Below are 25329 nucleotides of genomic sequence, written 5' to 3'. Positions count from 1 at the left end.
GACATTTGTGTGCACACCAGGCCTTGCAGTGAGAGGGCAGGGCTAAATAAGCCTGACCAAACCTTCTTTGTGACAGGCTTTATTTTATTGCTGAGATAGAACAGGCCTGAGTTTTTCATTCCTTGGAAAAAGAAACCTTAGTTGCAAAAAAAACAAAAACAAACAAACAAACAAAAAAAAATGAGAACAGGCTAGGCCAGGAAATTGGCCTAGGGAGTTAAGGTTGCTTAGCTACTGGTCTGAGAAGCCCCTAACCCTGCTCAGAGTCACATAGCCTTCAAGGGTATGGGCCAAGCCCTTATCAAAGCCATGTAGTCTCCATAGGCACCCACCAGTTCTGCTTTGAACCAGTTTAGAGAGCACCCAGTCCCTAATCAAGCCCTAGTCAGCCCTAGCCAGCCATCAATGCACTCAGACCCTTCCTGTTTACCTGCACGAGTCACAGTAATGATGACCTAACTCTCCCTGAAATTCCCCATAGTCAACCTTAAATAGAGCTGCATGTTCATCTGGGGTTGCCATTCTGCCTGGATGGTGATCCCTGCATGCTGGACTTCTGTAGAATAAACCCCTTTTGTTGTTTGCATGCTAATCGAGTTTGGGGTCATTTTTTCAGCATCTTCTGTACCCTAACAGCAGAAATCAGGAAGGATCTTGTGCTGACTGCATCATAGCATTCTCGATGATAGTTATATAGGTTAGATATAGGAGGAAACCCTTCATTTCACAAGCCTGGTCCTCCAAAACAGCTGTGACAGAGCATCAGTGTCTGTAAGGTGCTGCAGCACAATGTTCTTGTATGTACCCTTAGGTCCCAGGAATGTTAGAATCAGAACTTCCCTGCCAGGCAGAGCTGGGAGCCACCCTCTGCCAATCATCAAGGTCTCCTATCTAGACTCACAGCAGGTCTATAAGTGCTAGGCCCACCCCCTACCTCTACATCACCATGACAAACAGCTCCTGACAAAGGAATTACCCTTCACTTGGTAGACTTCATGGGGATTTAATTTTGATTTATCTTTTATAGCTTGCTTTTTCAACCTTTATTTTCTGTTTATTGACGGAAGTTCAATGCCCATTTTCCTTTAAATCTCCAACGTTAACCAAAGTGTGTAAAGCCATGATAGCGGCATTAATTTACAATCTTCGGCTTTGCAGCCCTTTAATGCTGAGCAGTAACAACAAGCCAGGAAGAAGCCCAGATACAGAAATTCTGCGGTACTGCAGATTCCTGATGAGTTTCTCCTGATCGCCTTCCCTGTGACCATCATCCGTTTTTCTTGCTGTTCTTGGAACCCGAATCACATCAGTCATTATAAGCTGAAGGTGTAAAGACCAGGACCTAGACCCTGTGTGTGGCTCATCCATCCGGCTCCCATTACTTTAAGTCTAAAACCTTTCATAGCCACTAAATCTCCAGACTTAGATGCCGAACGATGTGGAAGATGTGGAATATCTCACCACCCAAAATAATCTCCTAACCTTTTGCCCTCCCGAAACTCATGGAAGTTCTCATCTCTAAAGCTGCCTGAGGCTTTGATGTGTACTCACATGAGTACACTCAGTTACACATACTTGTATACACAGACAAACATAAACACAGGCACATGCATACACATACACACTCTTACACATACATGTACACACAGGCACAAACACACACCCACAGGAACATATATGTACACAGAATATTAGTCCTTGTCCTTCATGACTGCTTTCCCATCCATTTTCTCTTCCTCATCTAACTTCATATACTCAGCTTCATACCCCTCCCTATGAAGACATGGCTCCTAGCTCCTCTGCCCCACACTAACATTCTACTAATAGACACTGCATGTTTAAAGGGTTAAAAGGCAACACATCTTAAAGAAGACTTCATTGATAAAAAAGGCAGGTGACATAAAAAAGCCGTAGCTGGGGTGTAATAGTATAAGACAGCATGTGGGGATACTTTTAGTGAATTTTGTTTACTATATGAATATTTATTTATATTACAAAGAACCACTAGACACAAATAAATGACAAGAATGATGCGATGACACAGAAACCAATAGAGGAGGGGGGACAGAGGAGGAGAGAGAGAGAGAAAGGAGAGTGAGACAGTCGGACAGACAGACAGAGACAGAAAGAGATAGGGAGAGAAAGAAAGATTGGAGTTCGGATCTTCAATGAGAGCTGCACTTTTCAGAGAACTGCAGTGGAAAGCTCTGATTTCCTTCAAGCCTTCTTCCCTTCCTCTTGGGTCCCCAGGGTTCCCATGTTCAAAGGCTTCGGGTCATCAGCTGCCACTTCTGATCAGCCTGGCTGCCTCTAGAGCTCTGCTGTGATGCCACCTGGCCGCCCAGACTCGCCGAACAAGCATGCCAGCTCCACCCCTCCTCGTCACATTCAGTTCTGGGTAGTGCTCTGACCAGTCCTTAGAAACCACTCTACTAGCCAGCCTCCTAAGTGTGGAAAGATGCAGAAAGAATTTGTCTTTGTCTATTACAAGAGAATAGTCCCATCTTTCCTGATCTTCAACACACTTGCGTATTCATGTCAACATGCGCATTGCTCGTGGGGCAGAAGGGAGAATTTTGTTGTTATGTTTTCCTACCCACGCTTCTTCATAAATGAGGAGGGTTGCCCCTAGCTTCTACATAAAACAAAGCATCCCTGTGACCAGCCAGATTACACTGCACCACTCTGTCATGGAGTGTAGGTGAATATTAGGTCAGAGCCAAGCCTGAATTTCTGGTTTATTATTTAGTAATGACATTTACTCTCATGCTGCTGTGGGGCCCGGAATAATCTCTAATTATCTTTAATTTTTTTTTCTGAAGCAACAATAAAAAGTTAGTGACCAAGTTTATTCCCGTTTATTAAAGGGACTTAATGCCGACTCCTGCTAAAAAGACCAACTCGTCCTTATATACAGTGAGATATGATATTATTACAAAGGTGTCACCCTGTGTCATTGACCAGGAGACTTGTGTTTCCCTCGGGCTCCTGAGGTAGCCAACACAGAAAGACGACGCAGCAAAGGCCTCAGGGAATCACCACTTGTGTTCCGAAGAGCCGCTCTGAAACGAACAGACCTTGGGGCTTTCCTTGCTGTTCTTCAGGGTCTCCTGGCCACCTGTCCTGTGTGTGTGTGCTGCTTGACCCTGTCTGCCTAGGCACTGACTGACTGAGAGATAGCCACCTGCCACTCACTTAGTTATCCAGTAGGTCTTTATGCCTTGTGATCTGAGGAGTGTTTGTCTGTGTTCTAACAAACAAGCAAATATGTCAGTCACGGTCTAGGATCTCTCCTGCCTGTTCATTCATTTTTCTGAGACATTTAACTAACAACTGAATCTGAGGGTGAAAAAACGATCTGCCTTTCCTTCTCCTAATAATAAATTTCCGCTGTCTTCGGATATGGGAAGAAGAAATAGATATTTTAAAGATTATCATGCTTCCTCTATACATTTCTTTAAAGTTTTGTTTTGATTTGTTTAGCACGGCATGTGTGTGGGGGGGGTCCATGTGAAATGGCATGAGTGTGAAAGAAGTCAGAGGACTTCTTCCATCAACATGTGAGTCGGGGGCACTGACTCAGGTTGTCAGGCTCAGTCAGTGGCAAATACCTTTATCCCCTGAGCTTGTCACCATACCTTATATTTCCTTGTAAAATAGTTTGTTAAGATATTACTAGTTCTGAGATAGTTCTTCAAAATCATGATTCTCCTGCTTTTGGATTCAGAACACTGGAATTATAGATAGGTGTGAACACTATGCCAGCATTTATATATATGTTTATATATAATATATAAATGTATGTATATTTATATATAATTTTTGTTTATACATTATTCTTTGCTCTAAAGCTCTGGGTGGAAAAAAAAACATAAAGAAAAGAATGGAAGATAAAGCATCTCAACTACATGGAAAATATTGAGAAGTTGTGACCAGCCTGATGCATCATCTTGATGCTTACCTTTTAAAAAATTTTATTACAATTTATTCAATATACAATTTATTTAGCCTCCTTTCTCATCCTCTCTCAATCCTACCCTCCCTCCCTCTTCTCCTCCCATGTCCCTCCCCCAGTCCACTGAGAGGGGAGGTCCTTTAGTTGGACTATTCATGAAGGTAGCCTAGAACTCCTGCAGAGATGTAGCCCACGGCAGCTCAGTGTCCAAGTGGGTTCCCTAGTAAGGGAAACAGGAACTGTCTCTGACCTGAACTCAGTGGCTGGCTCTTTGATCACCTCCCGCCGCCGATGGCAGGGAGGCAGCCTTACCAGGCCACAGAGGAAGACAATGCAGCCAGTCCTGATGAGACCTGTCAGCTAGGGTCAGATGAAAGGGGATGCTTACTTTTTAACTGTCATTCTGACACTACAGCACCACCTAGCAGTACTCCGGAGGAGACTTCAATTGAGAAACTATCCAGATGATGTTAGTCTGTGTGGGATGGTGTAGGTTTTCTCAGCTGATATGGGAGGAGGCTCCACCTTGAATGTAGGAAGTGCTAGCTCATGGGCTAAGCCCTGAACTTCATAAGAGTGAAGAAAACCAGCTGAACAAAAGCAACTGTGCACAGACACATCTGCTTCCCTCTGCTCTGGACTAGGTCTGATATGAACAGTTTCTCAAGCACTGATTTGTGACTTTCCTTCCAGATGGGCTGCAGCTCAGAACTGGGAGCCAATTCTGCCCCCTGTGCTGCTTTCTGTCAAGATATCACAGCTACAGAAACGCAACTAGAACAGACCCTGGAGTCAAGAGCACTGTAAGAAACAACAGCCTTTTAGACCAGGATAAACTACTGGAGGAAAACAGCATGTCTGGTCCATTCCTGCAGTCTTACATGCAGCCGTTTGAAGGAAGCTGTGTGCATTCAATATTAATGCGAGAATTATCACGGTGTACCTGGGAGGCTCTGGTCTACCTGCTCTCCTTTTGCCACAAATGTGGTTCTTTCTGACAAAATGCCCCATTTTTTCAAGAAAAAAAAAAAAAAAAACCTTGGGTCTTAATTCAAGTGATGTAGAGATACGCAGAAGCCGCCTTCTGCCCACAGAAATCGCTAGATGTGAATAAACTAAGCTTCATTTGCCTCGTCATAATTAAGTGTGGTTAAGATACTTTCTCTTTGAAGACAGACACACACTCTTGGTTTTTATGTGAGAAATGGATCATTGGACGGCTTATCTAGCTACATTCACTCTGGGAAGGTGGGCAGTGCTCTCCCAAAATTCCCACTTTCAAGACACTTGAAGTTTTACCAGCACAGCCACTGCAGTGTATAATTGACCATTTAAACCTTATGCACACTTGCCTGGCTTCCACAGGCCTCAAATATGACATTCTCAAATTTTAAATCCTTGGGGGTTGGATTAATGTTCATCATCCAAGCATAGCTCATTCCTTATTTCTTTGTAGAAGACTCAGAATTCACTGATACCCTAGGAGGGAGGTTAGTTGCTTGCTCTATGTGATTTCATGGGTGACTCTATTTATGGAAAAATCAATACAATAAAACAAAAACAAAGAGAAAATGCACTTTCACTGTGACACACATCTACCTTCAAACAGGAGTGAGTCCCCATCAGAATCTGTGCAAGGACATTTATTCTCCTGCCCTCATGTGATCGGTTAGAGAGGACCCCGTGGCCTTCATGGCCGCTTGGCGCTATCTCGGTAACCTTGTGGGATTGCTTCATGTCTGATCACGTGTGTTCTGGGTGGGAACCGGTGACAGAAGATGCATGTAACAGACGGCAGCATATGAAGCATCGGGAGGTCACACAAACCCTTAGAAGACTGGCCGGTGCTGCGAGCGTCCTTCCCAACCACAGCCAGAGAGAAATGCATCAAGTGACAGCAGGGGCCGACTGACTTAGGTCTGTTATCTGTGGTAAATCCTGCCTTCTGTGTTACAGCAAAACAGATGGCAGCAACAATATTCCCCCAGTTCCCACGCCACGGATAACAGCCTGGGGTGGCTGCTCTCCCTTCCTCTCCACCCGCCTGCACTCACACGCAAGCAACTTTCTCTTCTACCAGACAACCCTTGTTGTCTCATTTGACTGACAACAAAAATACCATTTCTACTTCATCAAATGAATCTACAATCTAAAGGAGTTCACTTTCTTCTCTATGTGCAGCAGAGCTATTTTGTCTATTAGAACAAATCACACACCTCCCTACAAACTGTCTATATTTGAAATAATTAAACTCCTTCTACCTCTTAGATAATCATATTAAGATGCCCAGAATCTCGGAGCTAACAACACAGTGTAAGTAAAAACTACTCATAAAGGTTTGAAAAGTTTGCTTCCCATTTGGAGTCAATTTTGAACAATTTATAGTTAGAATAATTATAATTTGCCAGGAATAGATAAAAATACAAATTTACATAATAATGTAAACCATAAAAATATAACAAGGGATACATTCTGAGACACAATTGGATATACAGCTTTAGACAATGACATTAACTCCTGCTTTCATTATTTTATAAAATACCCAATCCTCAACCATTACCAAATACAGTGTGTGTGTCTGTATTTTCCACTCTTCTTTCTCAATTACTTCAAGTTCGATTGATTTGTATTACCAAATGTTTTATAAATGAACATCTTAAAATTAGCAGTCAGTAGGGCTTTGAAGATGTCTCAGTTTGCATAGTATCTGTGGAACATGCAAGAGGGCATGAGTCTGGGTCCTCAGCAGCCACTCACGAAGTCTGCCGGCACGGCAGTGTGCTTCTGCGATTACAGTGCTATGGGACTATGAGGACAGTCTGATTTCTGGAGTTCCTTGGGTTGCCATTATAGAATAATCAGTGAGGTTCAGGGTCAGTGATGGTTTCTGTTTAAAACAGCAATGTAGAGGGTGATTTAAGAAGACACCTGATGTGGCCCTCTTGTCTCCACATCCACACGTACACACATGCGCGTGCATACACACACACACACACACACACACACGCACACATGGGCACACACAGCTCACACCAATTCATCAATCAGAAACAATTCACTAAGAAAGGTAAAACACGGAAGGTTACCCTGGAGTGTCTTTAAACTTTCCGTGTCACTTTCTGATGCCGGCTTTACCATGGAAACCGAGTAGCAAAATAATGCAGGCTTTATGGCACAGGAATTACAGTTGCCTTGAGATTGCAGTGATTTTCAAGCCATCCTTGAAAAATATCCATTTATTTTTTGCAAAATAAAAAGCGTATGAGGCCTTAGCTCTTGAGGAAGGTAATGCTCCCCTTTCTGCTGATGGCCTTTTATTTGGGGTTCTGGAGCACAGAGGGTGCATAACTTAAGTACATGTGCTTATTCACAGAGGAAAACAGGCTTGCAAGCTGCTAATATTATATGCTTTGCAAGGATAATGGCCCTTCAGCCACTTGAGGAGAAACTATACTTGGAAATGCCCAGGAGGATTTCCCTTTGTCCATTCTCTTTGCAGGCAGGTGAGGGCTCTCTGCTCACCACTGGCTGTCTCCCATTGCAGTAATTGTTGGTGTGGTTCAAAAGAGGCTGAGCTGGAACTGCAGCTCAAGGCTGGATCCCAGCTCCGCACCTCCTACTAACGTCTGCTATGATCTTGCAGGAGAGGGGAGGTAACCCCTACTGTCCCCAGTGTTCTCCACTGAGCACTCCCAGCTGGAAGCATTTTCATACCAAGGCATTGTACACAGGGCAGGTGGGTGGATTATGTCAGTAGAGTGTGCTCGGGCACCAGGGGTATTCACTGTACCCGGGCCAGCAGTACAGATATCTGACCATGTAGGAGAGCTGTGGATGCAAGCAAGCAAGACTCTAAACTTGGGGGGTCTCGTGCTCCTACCTCTCACCGGTATTTTATAATCTCATCTATAGTCATGACACGTTATACCCCAGATCCTAAATTATAAAAGAATTCCCAATGAAAATGGGGAGGAATTGTGGAGATCTGTGGATATCACTCATCCGTGAGAACGTACATTGCGGGGCTCTTTCATTTCCCTCCATCACAAACATTAAAAAACGGTATTCCACTCAAAAACGGAATAACAATTTTTCCAATACTAACAGCTTTTCATTCCCAAGGTTGCAGGCAGTGTATGGAACGATTTATTTGCAAAGTATTCGACTGAATTCTGAGCTAATTCTATTGGAAAATTCATAGATTAACACTTCCTTGTGAGGGCCACGCTTTCCCACTGGGATGGCAAGCAAACGAATTTAAAGGGATACACGCTTGAATAGGACAACTTGAAGAGAGAGGAGATACGCGGGTGTCACCAATAGTAAGATCACTGCAGACGGTGACCTCTCACTGTTTGATGTCAATCTAAAAATGAGGTAGGTGGGTTTGCCCCTGTTTAAAATTAAAAAATTAAAAAGGGCAAAACCTATAAAGCAAATAGAATATGATCATTCAAAATGGAGTGCATTTTAAGAGTTATGTTCTCTTCTTTTTATTTTTGATATGTAAGATTTTGTTATTAATTCATAGGGGGATGTTCTTTTAATAATTATATCTCCATAATTGCAAGCTATTTTAATTTCAAATAGAAATAAAGGACCCAGAATATCATTACTATTTTAAAGGCACTTGTTAATAAATGTTACTTATGTTGTAGGAAAATTGTCCATTGAAGTTGCCAAAGGATCTTGCAGGAAATGCTGTTCTACAGGGCATCCCATAGCAGGAACAAAATCACAAGCTCATCTAGACCCCATCAGGTGCCCTTCTGGAAGATGACTGATGCGCCTTTCAAGAGTTACTAAGCCAACATTAATGCCACCCTTCTGTCTGTCTTAATTCCCTTTTGAAGGTACCCCAAGTTGTGGCAACTTACAGCTGGTCTATGATTTAACTAGTCACATTGGCCCATTTCAGATATGTCCCTGTTCAACCTAGATTGTCACCTCTTCACACATCAGCTACTCTACAGGCCTTTGAGGGCATAGGAACTGGGGGCTTGTAGAGGGCCTGACTGGGAAGACATAGGAAGGGCAGAGTCCACTGCCTTCTGTTGCACGCAGGGAAGACAGGGTGAAGTAATCTCCGAGCAGGCCACACACATGGCAATCCTGCTTTCGAGGGCTTGGATGTCCCAGGTACTTTGTACCTGTGTTCAGTGTGATGAGCACATGCTCCTGAGAGCACCTGTATCAGGGAGGCTAAGCCTGATTTATATGCCTCCCTCTCCACCACTCTACCCCTCCTGAAGTCCACAGACTATCAGAGAGGACTCCCCAGAGCAGGACAGGAGGATTTTCCTCATTCCAAGGAAATGAAATAATCATTCAAAATATTGTCCTCAGTGGCAATACTCTTTGTCTTTTGTTCTCAAAATAAATATCATATTTATCTCCCTTACTTCTTTCTTAACTCCCAACTAGATTAAGTGCTTTGAAAAATCAGAATTAACTTGAATGAGAGGATAATTTGATCTGGGTGAAATACGGGGAAAAAAGAAAGATAAGGAAACATGATACTTCTAGACACTTATTAGCTTACAAAGCCCTGGAGAATTAACACTTCCAGGGTCTGGTTTTCTGCCACTGACTGGGTTTTCTGAGGAATAAGGGACTGCCTTGGCCTATTCTAAGCTACTATTTCAGAACACCTGACACCCTCTATGGAGAGTTCTTTTCCTTACATTTCTAGAGCAGGGAATACTAGGGGCAAAGCACTGGCAACCACCGAGAGTTTTCCTGCTGTGTCAGAGGGTACTAAGTAGACAGGAGGAGGCACGAATCCCTGCTTTGTGGGAGCTGTAGCCTGATACCAAGATGAACCCACCTATGGTAGCAGAGATTGCACACCTGACCTGCCTCTCCACACCACTCCTTCTTGTATTCATTTTCCAACCCAGGAATCTGGAGCAATAGCATCAAAGCACAACCGTGGAATGGTCCAGGTGACAAAGCCAGCAGGTGACGACAGACAGTGGCTGTGACTTATCATTGTAAGCGCCCTCAGCTTGTCCTCTGAAGCCTGTCAGAGCCACTAAGAACTGCTTCTACGCACCGTGAAAGTGTCTTCACCTCTCTCTCTCTCTAACTCGTGCTTTCAGAATTAAGAAATCTTCTCAAAATATCCCACAAATTTTCTCAAAATTCAATGACTTATAGCCATAAAGTTACCAGTCAAAATTGGAGGGAAGAAAGCACATATTGAAATAATTGGAAAAGCCAGTGACAGCAGCCATGAATGTGAGGCTTTACCAAGTCTTTCACAGACACTAGCTCGGGACTTCAGGGAGCCCCCAGTGGGCAGTGGGTGTTAACACCAGACAGTAGAAACAAGGCAAGTGGAGTGGGATCTAGGAAAATATTGAACACCAACCAAGACTCCCAGCAGCAGTTTAAACAAATTGATAGTTCAGGTCCCAGAGCACCACTCCTGAAGTATGAAAACACGGGTGGGATCGCTCCTGGCTATCTCTTGTGTACTTTATGCCACATCTGCAAAATGTTCCTTCATATCCCCAAGTCAGAGAAGTGAGGGATAGTTTCTGGGCGCTGATGCTGTTCTCAGTTAACCTACCACCCCAGTATTCATTAAAAAGATGTTGTGCAGATGTTGGTCTGGGTCCCAGTGTCCTAGTGAGGGGTGGCCATAAGGATTTCATGGGGAACACAAGCCCTCCCTGGCTTTAGCAGCACACAGCTGAAGTTGTGTCAGTTCTGGGGCCAAACATAACTTCTTTAGGAACAATCACTCTGTCACTCATTCATAGATTAGAACTCCAAGTGTCTGAGTGCCATGCTGAGCCACAGAGTGTGGAGGCAGAAGAGACACAGGCCTAGAGTAGGAGGCAGGAAGTTAATCGCACCTAATCCAGTAAGGACGAATACAGTGCCACTGGTCTGGGCTATAAACTCAAAAGATTCTCAAATACTGTATTCCCAAGTGTTGAAACCCCATAAGTTTAAATCCTTCAAACATAAACATATTCAAAATATAATTTTTGGAAGACAGTTTTCAATTCTTTACCCAACATCTGCTTGTATTTTACAAATAGGATTTATATGAGAACTATATGTAAAATTAAAAAAACAACACTAAATAATTTCATGGGTCACTTTATAAAGGATGGTAATGATTCCATTTTTAGGTCAGTAACCATAAACACCCCGTATGACATTAGAACATGCATCTGATAAACAGATCAACTACTTTTTGTGGGAAATAGATGGGTCTGCAAGACAGCTCTGTAGATAAAGACATTTGTGGCCAAGCTTGATCACTTAATTCTGAGCCCTGGATTGCGCATGGTTAGAGAAAAGAACCAGCTCCTGCAAGTTGAGCTCTGACCTACACACACACACACACACACACACACACACACACACACAAACACACACACCATAAACAAACATAAGCACACATACACACATGCATGCACACACATATACCCATGCACATTCATACACATGTAAATTTAATTTTGGATTAAAAAAAGTAGGTAAAAAGCAAGACGTATAAAAAACATAACACTGAACACAGTACCTTCACATACTATTATAACTAAAAACATATGAAATGTTGTGGCGGGCTATTTAAGGCTTTTGATGAGACCCCTCAGAAACCACAATGGGGCAGCACTGCACCCACAGTCAGCCAAAGAGCCTGGAGCATCAAAAGTTGTATTTTCCATAACTGTAGAGGTAGGTATAAGCCACCTCTCCATTTCGGGAGGAGATTTAAGTTCTTTTCCAAACACATTTGATGCTTAAACAAAACATCGACCTGGGATGTTGAAATTTCGAGAAGTCAGATTTAAAAAAAAAAAACAAAAACAAACAAAAAAAAAAAACGAGTGCACAAAATGCATTGGAACTGTCTGAAAGAGCTGTGCCATTTATAACTCAATTAGCAGAACTGATGTGAAGATGAAAAGCATGTATCAGCAAATTGAGGAAAAATGCTGACAATTGTCTTAGTCATTGCTGTGAAGAGACACCATGGCCATGGCAACTCTTACAAAGAAAAATATTTAATAGGGGCTAGCTTAGAGTTTCAGAGGTTTAGTCCATTATCGTCATGGCAGGAAGCATGGCAGCCCACAGGCAGACTTCTACTTCCAGATCCTAAGGCAGCAGGAAGGGAGAAAGAGAGAGTCACTGGGTCTACCCTGGGCTTCTGAAATCCCAAAGCCCACTCCTAGAGGCACACTTCTTCCAACAAGGCCCCACCTACTCCAATGATGCCACATCTCCTAATGCCACTCCCTAAAGCATTCAAATATCTGAGCCTATGGGACCATTTTTATTCAAACCATCACAACAACCTAATTGGAAAAAACTAAAAGTAAAGAAGAAAATACACTAAAACACTATAAAGAAAAACTATTTTCAGTGAGTAAGTGAATTAAATGGATGGACTGTGTATAGTTGCAGGCACAAGAGCTAGTAAATTATAGTGGATGATGACTTAAACTCAAAAAGCTTTGTGCAGCAATGTTTATCTTGCAGGACATGGCTCCCCTGCAGAATGCATCCATATTCATTGTCTGTATGTTCTTCTATGATTTGAGATAGTGAGACAGTGCCATGTGTGGAGACCCATCTCTTGCACATTCATACAAACCACAAATTTGGTGCCTGTAACACCAGTGTCCAAACATTAACATCTTGAAGTATTGTGCCTTTGGATTATGAACTACTTTCTAAATTATAGCACTGAGAAATGTTTCATAGTGCAATGGAGCTTCTAGAAAATAGAACATGAGTTCATTGATTTAGGTGATCTATACCTATGAGTGGGTCATATCTAAAATATAAGCATGGACTAGGCAGTGATTAGAAAAGAAGCTTCTAGACAAAGGGGCAAATACAAAACATTGTTTGATTTCTTCTTTTCTTTTTCTTTCAAAATTCAGTTGGAAGCCATTGAGAAAAATAATAACAGAGAAGGAATCAATGAATGATGACCTAATTGCTGGATGGAGAGAGGAGGGGGAATGGGTATGAATGAAAATGGACAGTAATAGTTGGGAACAATTATCCCCTATGTAAATTAGATATAAATGTCATCATCTCAGCAAAGGAATTTTACAGAAAACATTAACATAAGACTCCCAGATTCTTCCTTCCATTACATAAGTTTGCATATTATTAGTGGAGAGAGGGAATACTCCAGAACTGCTCAAAATGGAGAGTAAGATTATGTAGACACTTCTTTCAACGTTCTCTGGAGGTATCAGTCCTAAGGCTGCATTCTCAGAACACTGGTATCTGAGTCACACTCAGGAATTTCTGTGGTGTTCCTAAGAATAATTCAAGCTTCAAAAATTAGAACATAAGGTTGATGTAATGTACTTCACAACCTTCTCAAGTGGCGTGTGGTTTATTTTCCACTCTTGTTACCTTTATACATGTGTAGTCATTAGTGGAGTAAATATAATTACACATTTGTTTCCTATTGCTTTAGTCAGAAGTCTAATATGGGTAAAATGGGTTAAAAGAACTTTTGGAAGCACAGATTTCTTTGCATGGGTTCTATGGGGAAATCTATCACCAGAGATTGTGGAATCCAGGATACCATCTCTTTGCTTTCTGTGAGCTGAAGGTCATTTCCAAATATTTTCACAGATACACCCGTGGGCATATGGGCCCTTTCATCCATCTTCAAAGCTGAGAGCAATGCTGGTCCCTGACCACAATCTACAGTACCACATCTCCCTCCAGCAAAAGCCAAGAAATGACCTTCAATGCTAAAGACCCTTCCAGTTACATGATTCTTATCTCATTAAACCACATCTTCATCTGCTTGCAAACTCCCTTCCATGACACAAGAAACAAGTCCTAAAGCTTAAGATGTGGCTAGTATAGGACACACATGTACACTCTGTGGCTAATACGAAATGATTCCTTTTCCTTCTTCCTGAACCTCTCTGGCATTGCAGTAAGCATGAGTGATGGATTTGGTCAACTACCAAACTCTTCATCTTCCTGATGACATTAGTCCCAAATGATGACCATAGTCCTTCAAGTCTCTCTCTACTCTGTCCCTGAACACTGTACTCTCATTACCATGGGGACACATTTTATAGGTCACCTAATCCCGTGAACATACAATAGTGTTTGACATTCACAGATTCAAGTCCTTCATATTCTCATGCACTGTAGTCTTGCCACATGCTCTGCCCATGATCTAACTGCTGTTTATATCTCAAATACAGTAAGAAGTCATCAATTCCAAGACCTAATGTTTCATGCTGACATTTCTTCACTGTCTCTCCCATAACCCCATGCCCCCCCACACACACTAGAGCAGAGAGCATGACTTGAGCCTTAATGTTACTTTGGCAGATATTCTCTCTCCTTAAACCAACCTTTGCCAATCTGTGCCACATCAATAGGTTGCATACGATAGAGATGAACACACAAGTTGATGGGTCTTAGTTCACTTAAAGGATGGACCAGAGGAAAGCGTAGTGTCATGCTCAGCCCTTAATGTCATAAGCAGACACGCCCTTCAGCTCTGTCACACATCTCTAAGTTTCTGGTACTGAAAATGATCCTGGACTGTTATTGCTACATAAAGGAAAGAACTGTGTGAGCCAAGTTCCCATTTTTTATTGCTTCCAAGGAAAGCATTCAACACAATGTATGTATATATGTTCGCACATGTATGTGTACACACACACAGGGAGAGTTTTGTTTTGATAATCTGAGTCATAAAATGGTGGAATATGAAAGACGATAGATACAGAACTGCCTCTTTGAGAACCATGTTTAGAAGCTTGTATGAGTTGATCTTTTCTTTACAACACAATGGTCGAAATACCGAGACCAGTGTCTGAACAATAATCTTTGTACCATAGCCTGTCAAGTTGATTTTTATTTGTTGAATACACACCTTCTTTCTTGAATCATTTCTGTCCAGTGTTAAATACTCCTTGACTCACCAGAACTCTCCTTGGTGATAATGATGTCTTCACATCTATTCTTCCCTTCCTAAGTTGGTATTTGGCTTCTAGTGTTGTTTTGTCAGTTAGCAGCCCTCAAATCTGAAGTTGCTCTCATCTCCCCTGAGTTTGATCTGATTAAACACTCAGGACTTGGAATTAGTGTGGTTCTGTTAATCCAGAACAATCAGGACATACTCACTCTACTTTCTTCCTGTCTGAACTCGGGGCGTCTATCTTTTTTTAAGGGGGTAATTCATTTCTTTTTATCTGATTAGTTTATTTGACTTCTTACATTGGCAGGTCCATAAGCCTCAGCCCTGCACATTTTCTTCTTTTGTGGTGATCTCATCTTATTGGCTGTCTACAAAGAACCAACAGTATGCAGAGAGTTTCAGTGCCCAATCTCCACCCAGCTTCCTTCCTGTACTCTTAACTTCTATTCATAAACAGCAAGTCCATTTGTCAAGTGTGGCTCACGCCAAACATCTTGGCACTCCACTACCAATTTTCTTCTTTTTCCCCATATCAAATCCTTCTGCAAGTTCTGTCAGCTACAACTCTGCAATGAAGGGCCAAAGGCTGTTTCTATAATTTCACAGGTAGCATTGCCCTGACCACAAGAACAAACTTGTAATCAGAGCAAATGTGTGAGGTTTGGAGACCTTTCTGCTATGTTGCACACATTTAAAAAAGTGCCATCCATTAAAAACTGTATTAGTCAGGTTTCTGTAGCAGAAGGGAACAGCTGGAGTAAATGAATGTGAAAATTGACTTACAGTATGGTCTGCCTGGGCCAGTGGTGGCTGCCTTCACAGAGGTCAGGCCCAAGATTTTTGGAGCAAGAGGCTGCAAGCCTCGGCTGTCTGACACTGACAGTCTGGAGGGTTTCCTGGAAAACCACTATTGAGTCCTGTTGAAAGGCCCAAGAAGTCAGGATCTGATGCCAGTGAAGGACAGCAACAGCAGCAGCTGCTGTGGCAGCAGCAGCAGCAGAATAGATAAACTTACCAGGGACACAAAGGCCAGTGGCAAAAATATAAGGCTTTTCCTTGAGACTTCTTTATATCAGGGCCACCACCTGAAGGTGTTACCCACATCCACAGTGTGCCTTCCTGCTTCAGATAATGTAATGAGGAAAGTCCTGAGAGGCATGCCCAGAGATTAATCTAATCTAGTAATCTCTCACAAGTGTACCCAGAGGCTCATCTCATGGGTGATTCTCGGACCTGTTAAATTGACAGTCAATATTAACCACCACGGAAATAAGCCATAAAACGCAGTTACTAAAATACACAAATGTGAGTTGAATATCAGGCATGTCTATACACAGAATGGTGACTGTGGCACAGTATTAGACTATAAAATATTGAAGTCACATAGCAGTTTTTGTTCTCAGGTGACATAGAAATAGTGTGGTGCCTGTACACTATGGCCAAAAACTCAGCAACATGTTTTGTACAAACACAGGAGAAACAGTCAAAAGGCATTCAGCAGATGTGCCTATATATTAACAGCTAATATAAAAATTAATTATATATCATAAATTCTTCCCTAAGACGTTTATTTCTTTTTTCAAAATATCTAATTGGAAAAAAAAAAAAAAACATGTTTGGGATCTACTTATTTCTAAAAACTCCATGACTAAACACTAGCCAAGGACAAGACCCACCAGGAGATTTCCCCAAGGCCCTTCCTTCTGCCATCATTGCCTCTTTGCCATTTTAGAGCCTCTTCAGCACAACACTGTATTAAAACATGAGCATCCTGATGCAATCCCTCTCCTTGGGAACCGCCTATCATGAGGATGCATACCTGCCCTCCAGGAACTCCTGAGTGTATCTGCCTTCAGCTACTACTGAATTTCTGCCCTCCCAGACATAAGCAAGGTTCCTTCCCACTGTATAAACTGATGACATGACTGAGGGGAAGGATTTTTTTTTTTTTATTGTAGATATGAGAGAAAGAAGAGCCAGAGGCATCTGGAAGAATCTAGAAGAGAATGAGAAAGAAATCAACTGAGTGTGGCCAGCAGAATGGACCAGTCCAGTCTTATCTGTGAGAGAGGGGAGAACAGCAGGGGATGGAGAAAAGAGAACACAGAGAGAGAAACAGGAGCAACAGAGCAGAGAGAGGATAGTCAAAATAGCAGAGTTATAAGGAGGATGAGTAGCTGCACTGTGGGGAGGAAATCCCCAGAAATCCCATAAATTAGAGGAAGTTTAGGGTAGGGGAATATGTGACAAATGCTAGGATTACTAGCATAGATTTAAAAATATGTAGCAGGTGAGGGACCAAAGAATTAACAATTAGGTTTTTGGGTTACTGCATTAAAGTTTAAAAGCATAAGCCTGAACAGAGACCAGGCAGGTTGAGACTTGTCCAGCCAGCTGCAGGGGGTTAGGGGGTAGGAACTGGCCTTGCTACATTCCTTTCTGCCCACTAGAAATACTATTGCCAGGAAACTGGCCCAGATGGCCCCCAACTTGTTACAAAAGTCACATAGCCTTGTTCCTGGATATACCACAGAATGGGCTAACCACCCCTCTCCCCTAGCAACAGCCAATCAGCACAGGACAAGACATTCCAACTGCAACCCAAGACCAGATTCCCCTGCACCCCCCCACACACACACATACAAGAGAGAACAAAGAAAGCCAGAACCATTTGTGGTTTTGGAGCCCTACCACAGCCAATTGTTTTAAAATGCACCATCCCCTTTGGTGTTTCAACCAATAGAAACTTACCAAGCTGGAATTCCCCTATTTTAAGGGCTCTGGGAGGGACTAGGACCTATAAATCACCCTCAATCCTTGGGGGAGGAGGTCCCAGTTGGATACTGGTGCCTTGGTATCTGTGAGAGTCCCAGCTCAAACTACAAATAAAGATCTTAATGTGTTTTGCAACAAACTCAATTCCTGGTGGTCTTTGGGGGGTCTCCTGAATCAGGAACAACATGGACAGTATCACAGACTTGTGATATTGATGGGGCCTGGAGGCTTTGATAAGCTAATAGGCACCACAGGTAGCTATGTGTCCCTTCTGCCAGAGGTAAGGGAAATGACTGCTTTTGGTAGGTGGGAACCAGTTTTCTTTTTTACTTTAATTTATATGTTTATTTATTTATTACATTTTATTCACTTTGTGTCCCCTCTACAGCCCCCTCTTTCATCTCCTCCCAGTCCCTCTCACTCTCCTTCTTCTTCCCCTATGTCCTTTCCCTAGTCCCCTGAGAGGAGAGGACATCCTCCCCTTCTATCTGACCCTAGCTTACCAGGTCTTATCAAGGTTGGCTGCATCATCCTCCTCCTCCGTGGCTGACAAGGCTGTGTTCCATAGGAGGAGGTGATCAGCCTGCCCCTGAGTGTACCCCTTACCAGGAACCCCACTTGGAAACTGAGCAGCCAACAGGCTTCCTTTGAACAGGGGTCAAGGTCCTCTTTGTGCATGGTCCTTAGTTGGAGTATCAGTCTCTGCAGGCCCCTCTGGGCACAGATTTTTTGGCTCTGTTGTTCTCTTTGTGGAGTTCTTGTGCCCTCCAGGTCTTTCTAGCTCCCTCTTCTTCCATAAGGATTCTAGCACTCTGCCCAAAGTTTAGCTATGAGTCTCAGTATCTCTTTCGATACCCTGGTGGGTAGAGTCATTCAGAGGTCCTCTGTGGAAGGCTCCTGTCCTGTTCCCTGTCCTCTCCTACTTCTGATGTCCATACTGATGTTTGCCCTTCTGAATGAGGATTAACCATCTTCCCTAGAGTCCTCCTTGCTGTTTAGCTTCTTTTGGGCTATAGATTTTAGTATGTTTATCCTACATTTTATGGCTAATATATCCACTTATAAGTGAGTAAATATCATTTGTGTCTTTTTGCTTCTGGGTTACCTCACGCAGGATTTTTTTTCTAGTTCCTATCATTTGTCTGCATTTTCATGATTTCCTTGTTTTTATTAGCTGAGTAGTATTCCATTGTGTATATGTACCACACTTTGTGTATCCATTCCTCTGTTGAGGGACATCTAGTTTGTTTCCAGATTCTGGTTATTACGAATAGAGCTGCTACAATTTTACAAGTCCGAAAAAATGCTGGCTTTTATCTAACCACCAGAAATCCTCTTATAGTTCTGGTTGAGCTCATTTCTGGATATTTGAATGGCCTATTAGAGTGTGGTGAATTGGAGTTTCCTTTGAACCTGACACCCACCTTCTTGGACCTTCTCTCAAAGGCTCTTCTCATCACAGGACTCCTAACCTGTGCCAGATCAACTGCAATTCCAACTTATTCTTTCCAAGACACTTTCCCCACGCGGCCTCTGGAGCAATCCTGGCACTGCCCTGTGGTGCCACAGTGAGACGGAAGGTGCAGAGTAACATAAGCTGCCTGGCAGTGCCACTCCATTAGCTCTTGATTAGCTGTCCCTTCTCCTAAGGCATGTGAATTGCTCTGTATCTGTGTAACACCTAACCTCTCTCCTGGAGGATAGGCCAGTGACATTGGGAGGTTCTGGGGCACTTGAGTATTGTTCCTTAAATTCACAAAATGAAAAGTGCACTAAATTGCTTCCTGGAAAAGGTTCCCTAGAGAAAAACCATAAAGACATACGAAGATGAAAGAAGATACATACAAAGACATACGAGATGAAAGAAGATACACATGCTCTTATGGAAACATAAAGGCCATATCTATCCTGAAGAGTCTTCTCGTATACAGAAACATTAGTAGGCAGGTCGGTGTTTAAATTTGTTCCAGGCAGTTCTCACATTCAAACTGGAATCAGAGTAGAAAGAAAGGGAGGTTCAAAGATGTGTAATGAGTGGAAAATAACTTCTTAAATTGGTTGACTTGGTGGCTGTTCTTCACTGAACACTTTTAAGAAGAGATTATAAAGGAATGGTAGGACCGTTTGAGTAGCCATGCTTGGGCGCCCACTGCATCAGTCAAAGCCTCTGCTGGGGACCTGAAAGATGACCCAGTGTTAAGAATAGGCTCTGGATTAAAGTCGAGCTCAGAACCCATGTTAGGCAGCTCACAACGAACTCCGATTGACCTCAAGGGTACCCGATATTCTTTTTCTGGACTCCCCTGGTATACACACTCATATTTGCACAGACTCATAAAGACCCTCATGCACACAAATACAGGTACAATAAAAGATAAAGTATATTTTTACAACATTGGACTAGAAGGCAAGCTAGCTGAGACCTGATAAACTCTGGATTTCACCCTATCACACCCTAGTATCTGATTTGAATGAGCAAGGACCTTTTTTCACCTTGCCTCAGATTTTATGTTTGGGGATATTGTAAATGGGATCAGGCAGCAAAATATGTTAGAAAAATGGTGGGCAATCTTAGTCTCCCTGCCTGGGTTTCTCTGCTTTTCCTCTCATTCACTGTCATGCTTACTGGCTATTTTACATATTCCATGTTCCTGGCTTCGAATATGGTCATCTGCCCACAAACTCACAATAAGGATGCCATTAGATCAGCAGGTCACATCATTGAGATAACAACCATACTTTTATTGCACAAATTCAGAATCCTCAAAACTACCCATTGCATCTGACTTCCATGTAAGGAGACGTGCTAGGTGATAGTAGATGCAATCGTTGTTTCTGTGATGGCTAAACTTGATCAGATTGAGAACTGCCTGGACTGTTATCCAAGCATGCTTCAGATGGGTCTGTGAGCGGGTTTCTAGGAGGCATTAGCTTGGGGCCAGGGAAGAGCTGTCCTGAATGTCAGCAGCACCTCACAACAGGTCAGCAGTACAGATGGAGTAAAGGATGTGTGATTACAAGGACACTCCTCTCTGCTTCCTGCTGACATGATGGGAGCAGCTCTGCTCCACCGTGAGTGGAGCAGAAGAGCCGAAATAACAGCCAGATAATATTGTGCTAGAACCTTCAAGATGGTGATTAGAAAGAGATATTTCCTCTTTTTAAATGGGTTTTCTCAGGTGTTCGGCACATCGTTGAAAATCTCACTGATAGCTCCTCCTACCCTGCCTCTAGGCTCCCTGCTTCCCCATAGCCCCAGCCACACCACCTGTCTCCAATCCACGTGCCTGTGTCTAAGGGGAAGCCTGAGACAAGTGAGTCTCAGGGTTATTTCAGATATCCTTGTATCCCATATTAAATACCATCACTCTGCTTGCTTAGCTCATGATATTTCTTAATGAATCTCTAATAAAGAGCTTCTGCATATTAGGCTGGTTTTAATGGTTTCCTACAAGTTTTGCATATTTCTCTTTAAAAGAAATGTTACTTCTAGCTGCCACTGGCCCTCTGGGTCTAATGAAAAACAACAGAAAGACAAAGTGAAATGATTTTTTTCTGTCTTAAAGCCCTTTTTATTTTAAATATTTTCCAAATGCCTTTGAGACTATGTGTTCAGATCAATCAGTGAAAATTCAACAAACCAGAGTAAGTAACAACAGCCCTTTAAAAAAGGTGGATGTATATTTTAGATTGCCAGCTTAATAGGGTAGATGGAGACATCCAAGAGATGATGGATGCTGAGCACGGGAGAAAGAGGTATCCAGCAGTGCGAGTGGCTTTGTTAAGAACTGGGAAGCTGGGAAGAACCGTGGAAGGAACTCTGATGATGACCCGAAATAGGAGCCACTCCTCCATACCTGACAGGCTTCTGTTTCTGAGCAAAATTAGTGATGAAGGCCGTCTGTGCTGTCTGCTTAAAACATTGCACATTGTACCAAAGCCAAGCCTTGTTAGGGCTGTGTGTGTTCACGCCCAGACTCAAGATCAACGTGCAGGCCGCATCCTGAGGGATGCTTCTTCCAATTGCTTTCCATAATATATTTTAAATATTGCTCAATTTTCTGACAGTATCTCCAAAGTGAAAAATATCATCATTTGATAACATAATGGCTTAAAAAGAAAAAAGAAACATTGTCTTAAACCCCTTTAAATGCCTCCTCAGTTTGAATACAGTACATTTCTAAGTCTGTAGTTTCTTCCAGGATATAGAAAATAATGAATCCCACACTCACACTCATTCTAGACAATCTGTAATAGTTTGGAGACAAAAACCACTCCCCATTAGTGATGCCCCCGCTCAAATCAACATTTGTCCAGACCTGTCTCCAGTGAAAATGTTTTTTAATTTATTTTTATTTTTATTTTTATTACAGTTTATTCACTTTTGTATCCCCCCTGTAGCTTCCTCCCTCCTCCCCTTCCAATCCCATTGTCCTTCCCCCTTCTCCACCCATGTCCCTCCCCAAGTCCACTGATAGGGGAGGTCCTCCTCTCCTTCCTTCTGATCCTAGTCTATCAGGTTTCATCAGGAGTGGCTGCATTGTCTTCCATCAGAAGAGGGAGAAAACAGAGAACAGGACAGGCGCCTACCACAGAAGGGCTCTGAAAGGCTCTACCCTGCAGGGTATCAGAGCAGATGCTGAGACTTATAGCCAAACTTTGGGTGAAGTACAGGGAATCTTATGAAAGAAGAGGGAGATAGTAAGACCTGGAGAGGACAGGAGCTCCACAAGGAGAGCAACAGAACTGAAAAATCTGGGCACAGAAGTATTTTCTAAGACTGATACTCCAACTAAGAACCATTCATGGAGATAACTTAGAACCCCTGCACAGATGTAGCCCATGACAGTTCAGTGTCCAAGTAGGTTCCCTAGTAATGGTAACAGGGACTGTCTCTGACATGAACTGATTGGCCTGCTCTTTGATCACCTCCCCCTGAGGGGGGGGCAGCCTTACCAGGCCACAGGTAAAACATTTTTAAAGAGTGAATTGCATACAGCTGTACCTTAGGCTCTTCTTGAAAAGAAGGGTGTAGCATTTAAACAGCTACCCTGAGCCATACTCTGCCAAAGTGCCTTTGCTATACTGTGACACCTTCAAAAATCTGTCCTTGCTCTGACTTCCTCCATGAGGTCTGATGCAGAGCCTCTCTTCCTGGTTGGACCATGGAGTTCCTTAGTGTTACCTGCCATCTACTGTTGCCATTCTTTAAATCTGTGCTTCTGGGTAACAGTTTAAGGATGTAGTTACAGTCAGGCAACCCTGCACCTGTATACCGGCTCCATCACCCACAACCTCCACGTGAAATCCTGTCTCACCTGCACACACTGCCCACCTCCAGACTGCAGCGCCATTTCATCTTCTGCTCTCATGGTTTTTCCACAGGAGCCCATCTAAGCTGCTAGGCATCCCATGCCTCTGTTCCCTCAGCTGCAATGTTCTGCCTGGCTTTCTCTACCACTATCCTATGCTGTTCACAATCTTGAAGACCTTAGAGCCTCTTTTACACATCTTTCTCTGATTCTTTTGAATTATCTCAATGGCACAACACACAAACACTCACCCAGCATGTATGAAACCCTGTGATCCAATCACTAGTACCAAAGAATATTTTTTTAAAAAATCTTCATGCACATGTGCAACCTATATGTGATATGACAAAACACACACACACACACACACACACATATACACAGTCAATGAAATTAAAACTTTATACAAACAGCCACTGGTATTCTCATTTATAATTAATTAAATATAAGTATATATACAATGCACACACTGGAGCTTCTGGTCATAACAAAACAAGTGTTTGCATAACAAACAGGACACTTCTCCAAAATGAAGAGATATAATGGAAATGTGACTGAAATTTACCCAGAAAAGCAATGCAAGTTTCCCAACTATTTCAGTGTCGCGTACGGCCTCCGCCGATAAGGACGACGCAGCAACAACGGATTTGTCCAGCAGCAACTTTATTGTGAGGCTCTTAACAGCAGATGGAGAAGGACCCCGAACCCTGTGTGCCGTTCTGCTTAAGTAGCCAGCAGGGTGACTTGTTCGTCTGTAATTGGTGCTCCACACAAAACCCAATTAGCATGTGGTCTCCAAATGGAGGACCACACAAGCCTACATTAGCATAAGGCGGCACATGCGCAGATCACAAAACAATGCTGGCAAGAAGAACCAGGAAGCAGGAAACCGGCGCCATCTTGTAATGGTGGGAGTGGCTCCCGACATTTCAGAATTAGCCATGTATTCTGGGGGGACTATTGTTTTAAGGAGACAATCTTGAAGTCATTTCCCAAACAGGAAGGCAGACTTGCACTTGTTAATGTCATCTTGACAGCGTTTAAGAAATTAACCAGAGCATCCCAGCAGGCACAGGAAGCCCTCAGAAGTGCGAAGAAATTCTGGGCAGGGCAGGGCAGAATGATGGGCAGCGGGACCCTACAGTGCTGGTCCTGGGGGGCAGGCTGCCAGTTTTTGAAAGCAGTCAACAATTCAGATGAAAGTTTGAGATCATTTTAAAATGAAAAATTCCTCGTCAAAACCATGGGAAGCATGGGAGGATGAATAAGCACCATGCCTTGAAGCGTAGGGCAAATATTCACCACCCGAATGTTTGGGACCTCACTAGCATTCTATTTGCACAGAAAATGAAGGTACAAGCTCTGCGATTTCAAAGAGGGAAGAAATCAAGCGTAATGAGTGTGCTCATGAAATAATTTGAAATGTTTCATCAAAACAGTGACACCCATGGAGTTGAATATGGCTTCAAAGGCAACCACAGAAGAGTCATTAGTGAGGCCAGCTAGAAGAGTCTGCCCCAATGCAAACAAGTCCTTTTCTCGCTGCTCCAAATGACTGTGTTCTGTACGCTGCAGCACTTGGTGATTCCGGTATGTCTTAGAATACCAATGTGCCCTCTACTCTAGAGGTGGAGGTAGACGGATCAGAGATGATTGATTACCATTGTAATCCACAGGTGATTTCCAAGTATGTCTGATCATTTGCAGTGTTGACTGGATCTTTATTTTTTCTAAGAAGAATAAACAAATTTCATCCTTTTGGTACTAAGCTTTTTCTCTTAGAACGTAGGGGCTTCCTGCTCACTGAGTTGTCTCCATTTTTGTCCATTTGTTTCAACTACTGGGGCATTGAAATCTACTTAATTAGCCACCTTTCTGTATTAGCAGACCCATTCATTCATTTACCTAAAATTTCAGTAGCTGTTTGCCTATCAGTTGTTCTGCATTAAACCCATTGTCATGTTTGGTTTATGAGGGATCCTGGGGGAGACTGAGGGGAGGCATTAGGAGCAGCTTCCTGAATTGAAGCCTCTGTGATGTCAGCAGTGTCCCAGGGCAAACTCCTCAAGTGTCCCAACACCTCCTCATGGGCCAGTGTTCTTCTCAGGCCAGTGGTTCCATATTGAGCCTGTCCACAGAACAGGATGCCTTCTGGAGTCCAGATTCAATTCACCAGACCTTGTCCCAGCCCTGACCTTTGAAATGTATGACCTTGGAGAAGCTGCTAGGACCCCCCCCCCAGGCCTCAGTTTCCTAACACAGTAGGTAGGCAGGAATTTTTATTGATCTTTCAAGGTGCTTGCCTGGGTGAGTGGAGAGCATATTTACGCTGGCAGCACAGAAGTGTT

The sequence above is a fragment of the Psammomys obesus genome, unplaced genomic scaffold (assembly GCF_907164565.1).
Source record: "Psammomys obesus unplaced genomic scaffold, mPsaObe1.curated_primary_1811, whole genome shotgun sequence".
Taxonomy (NCBI): domain Eukaryota; kingdom Metazoa; phylum Chordata; class Mammalia; order Rodentia; family Muridae; genus Psammomys; species Psammomys obesus.
Note: the sequence above shows the minus strand (reverse complement) of the source record.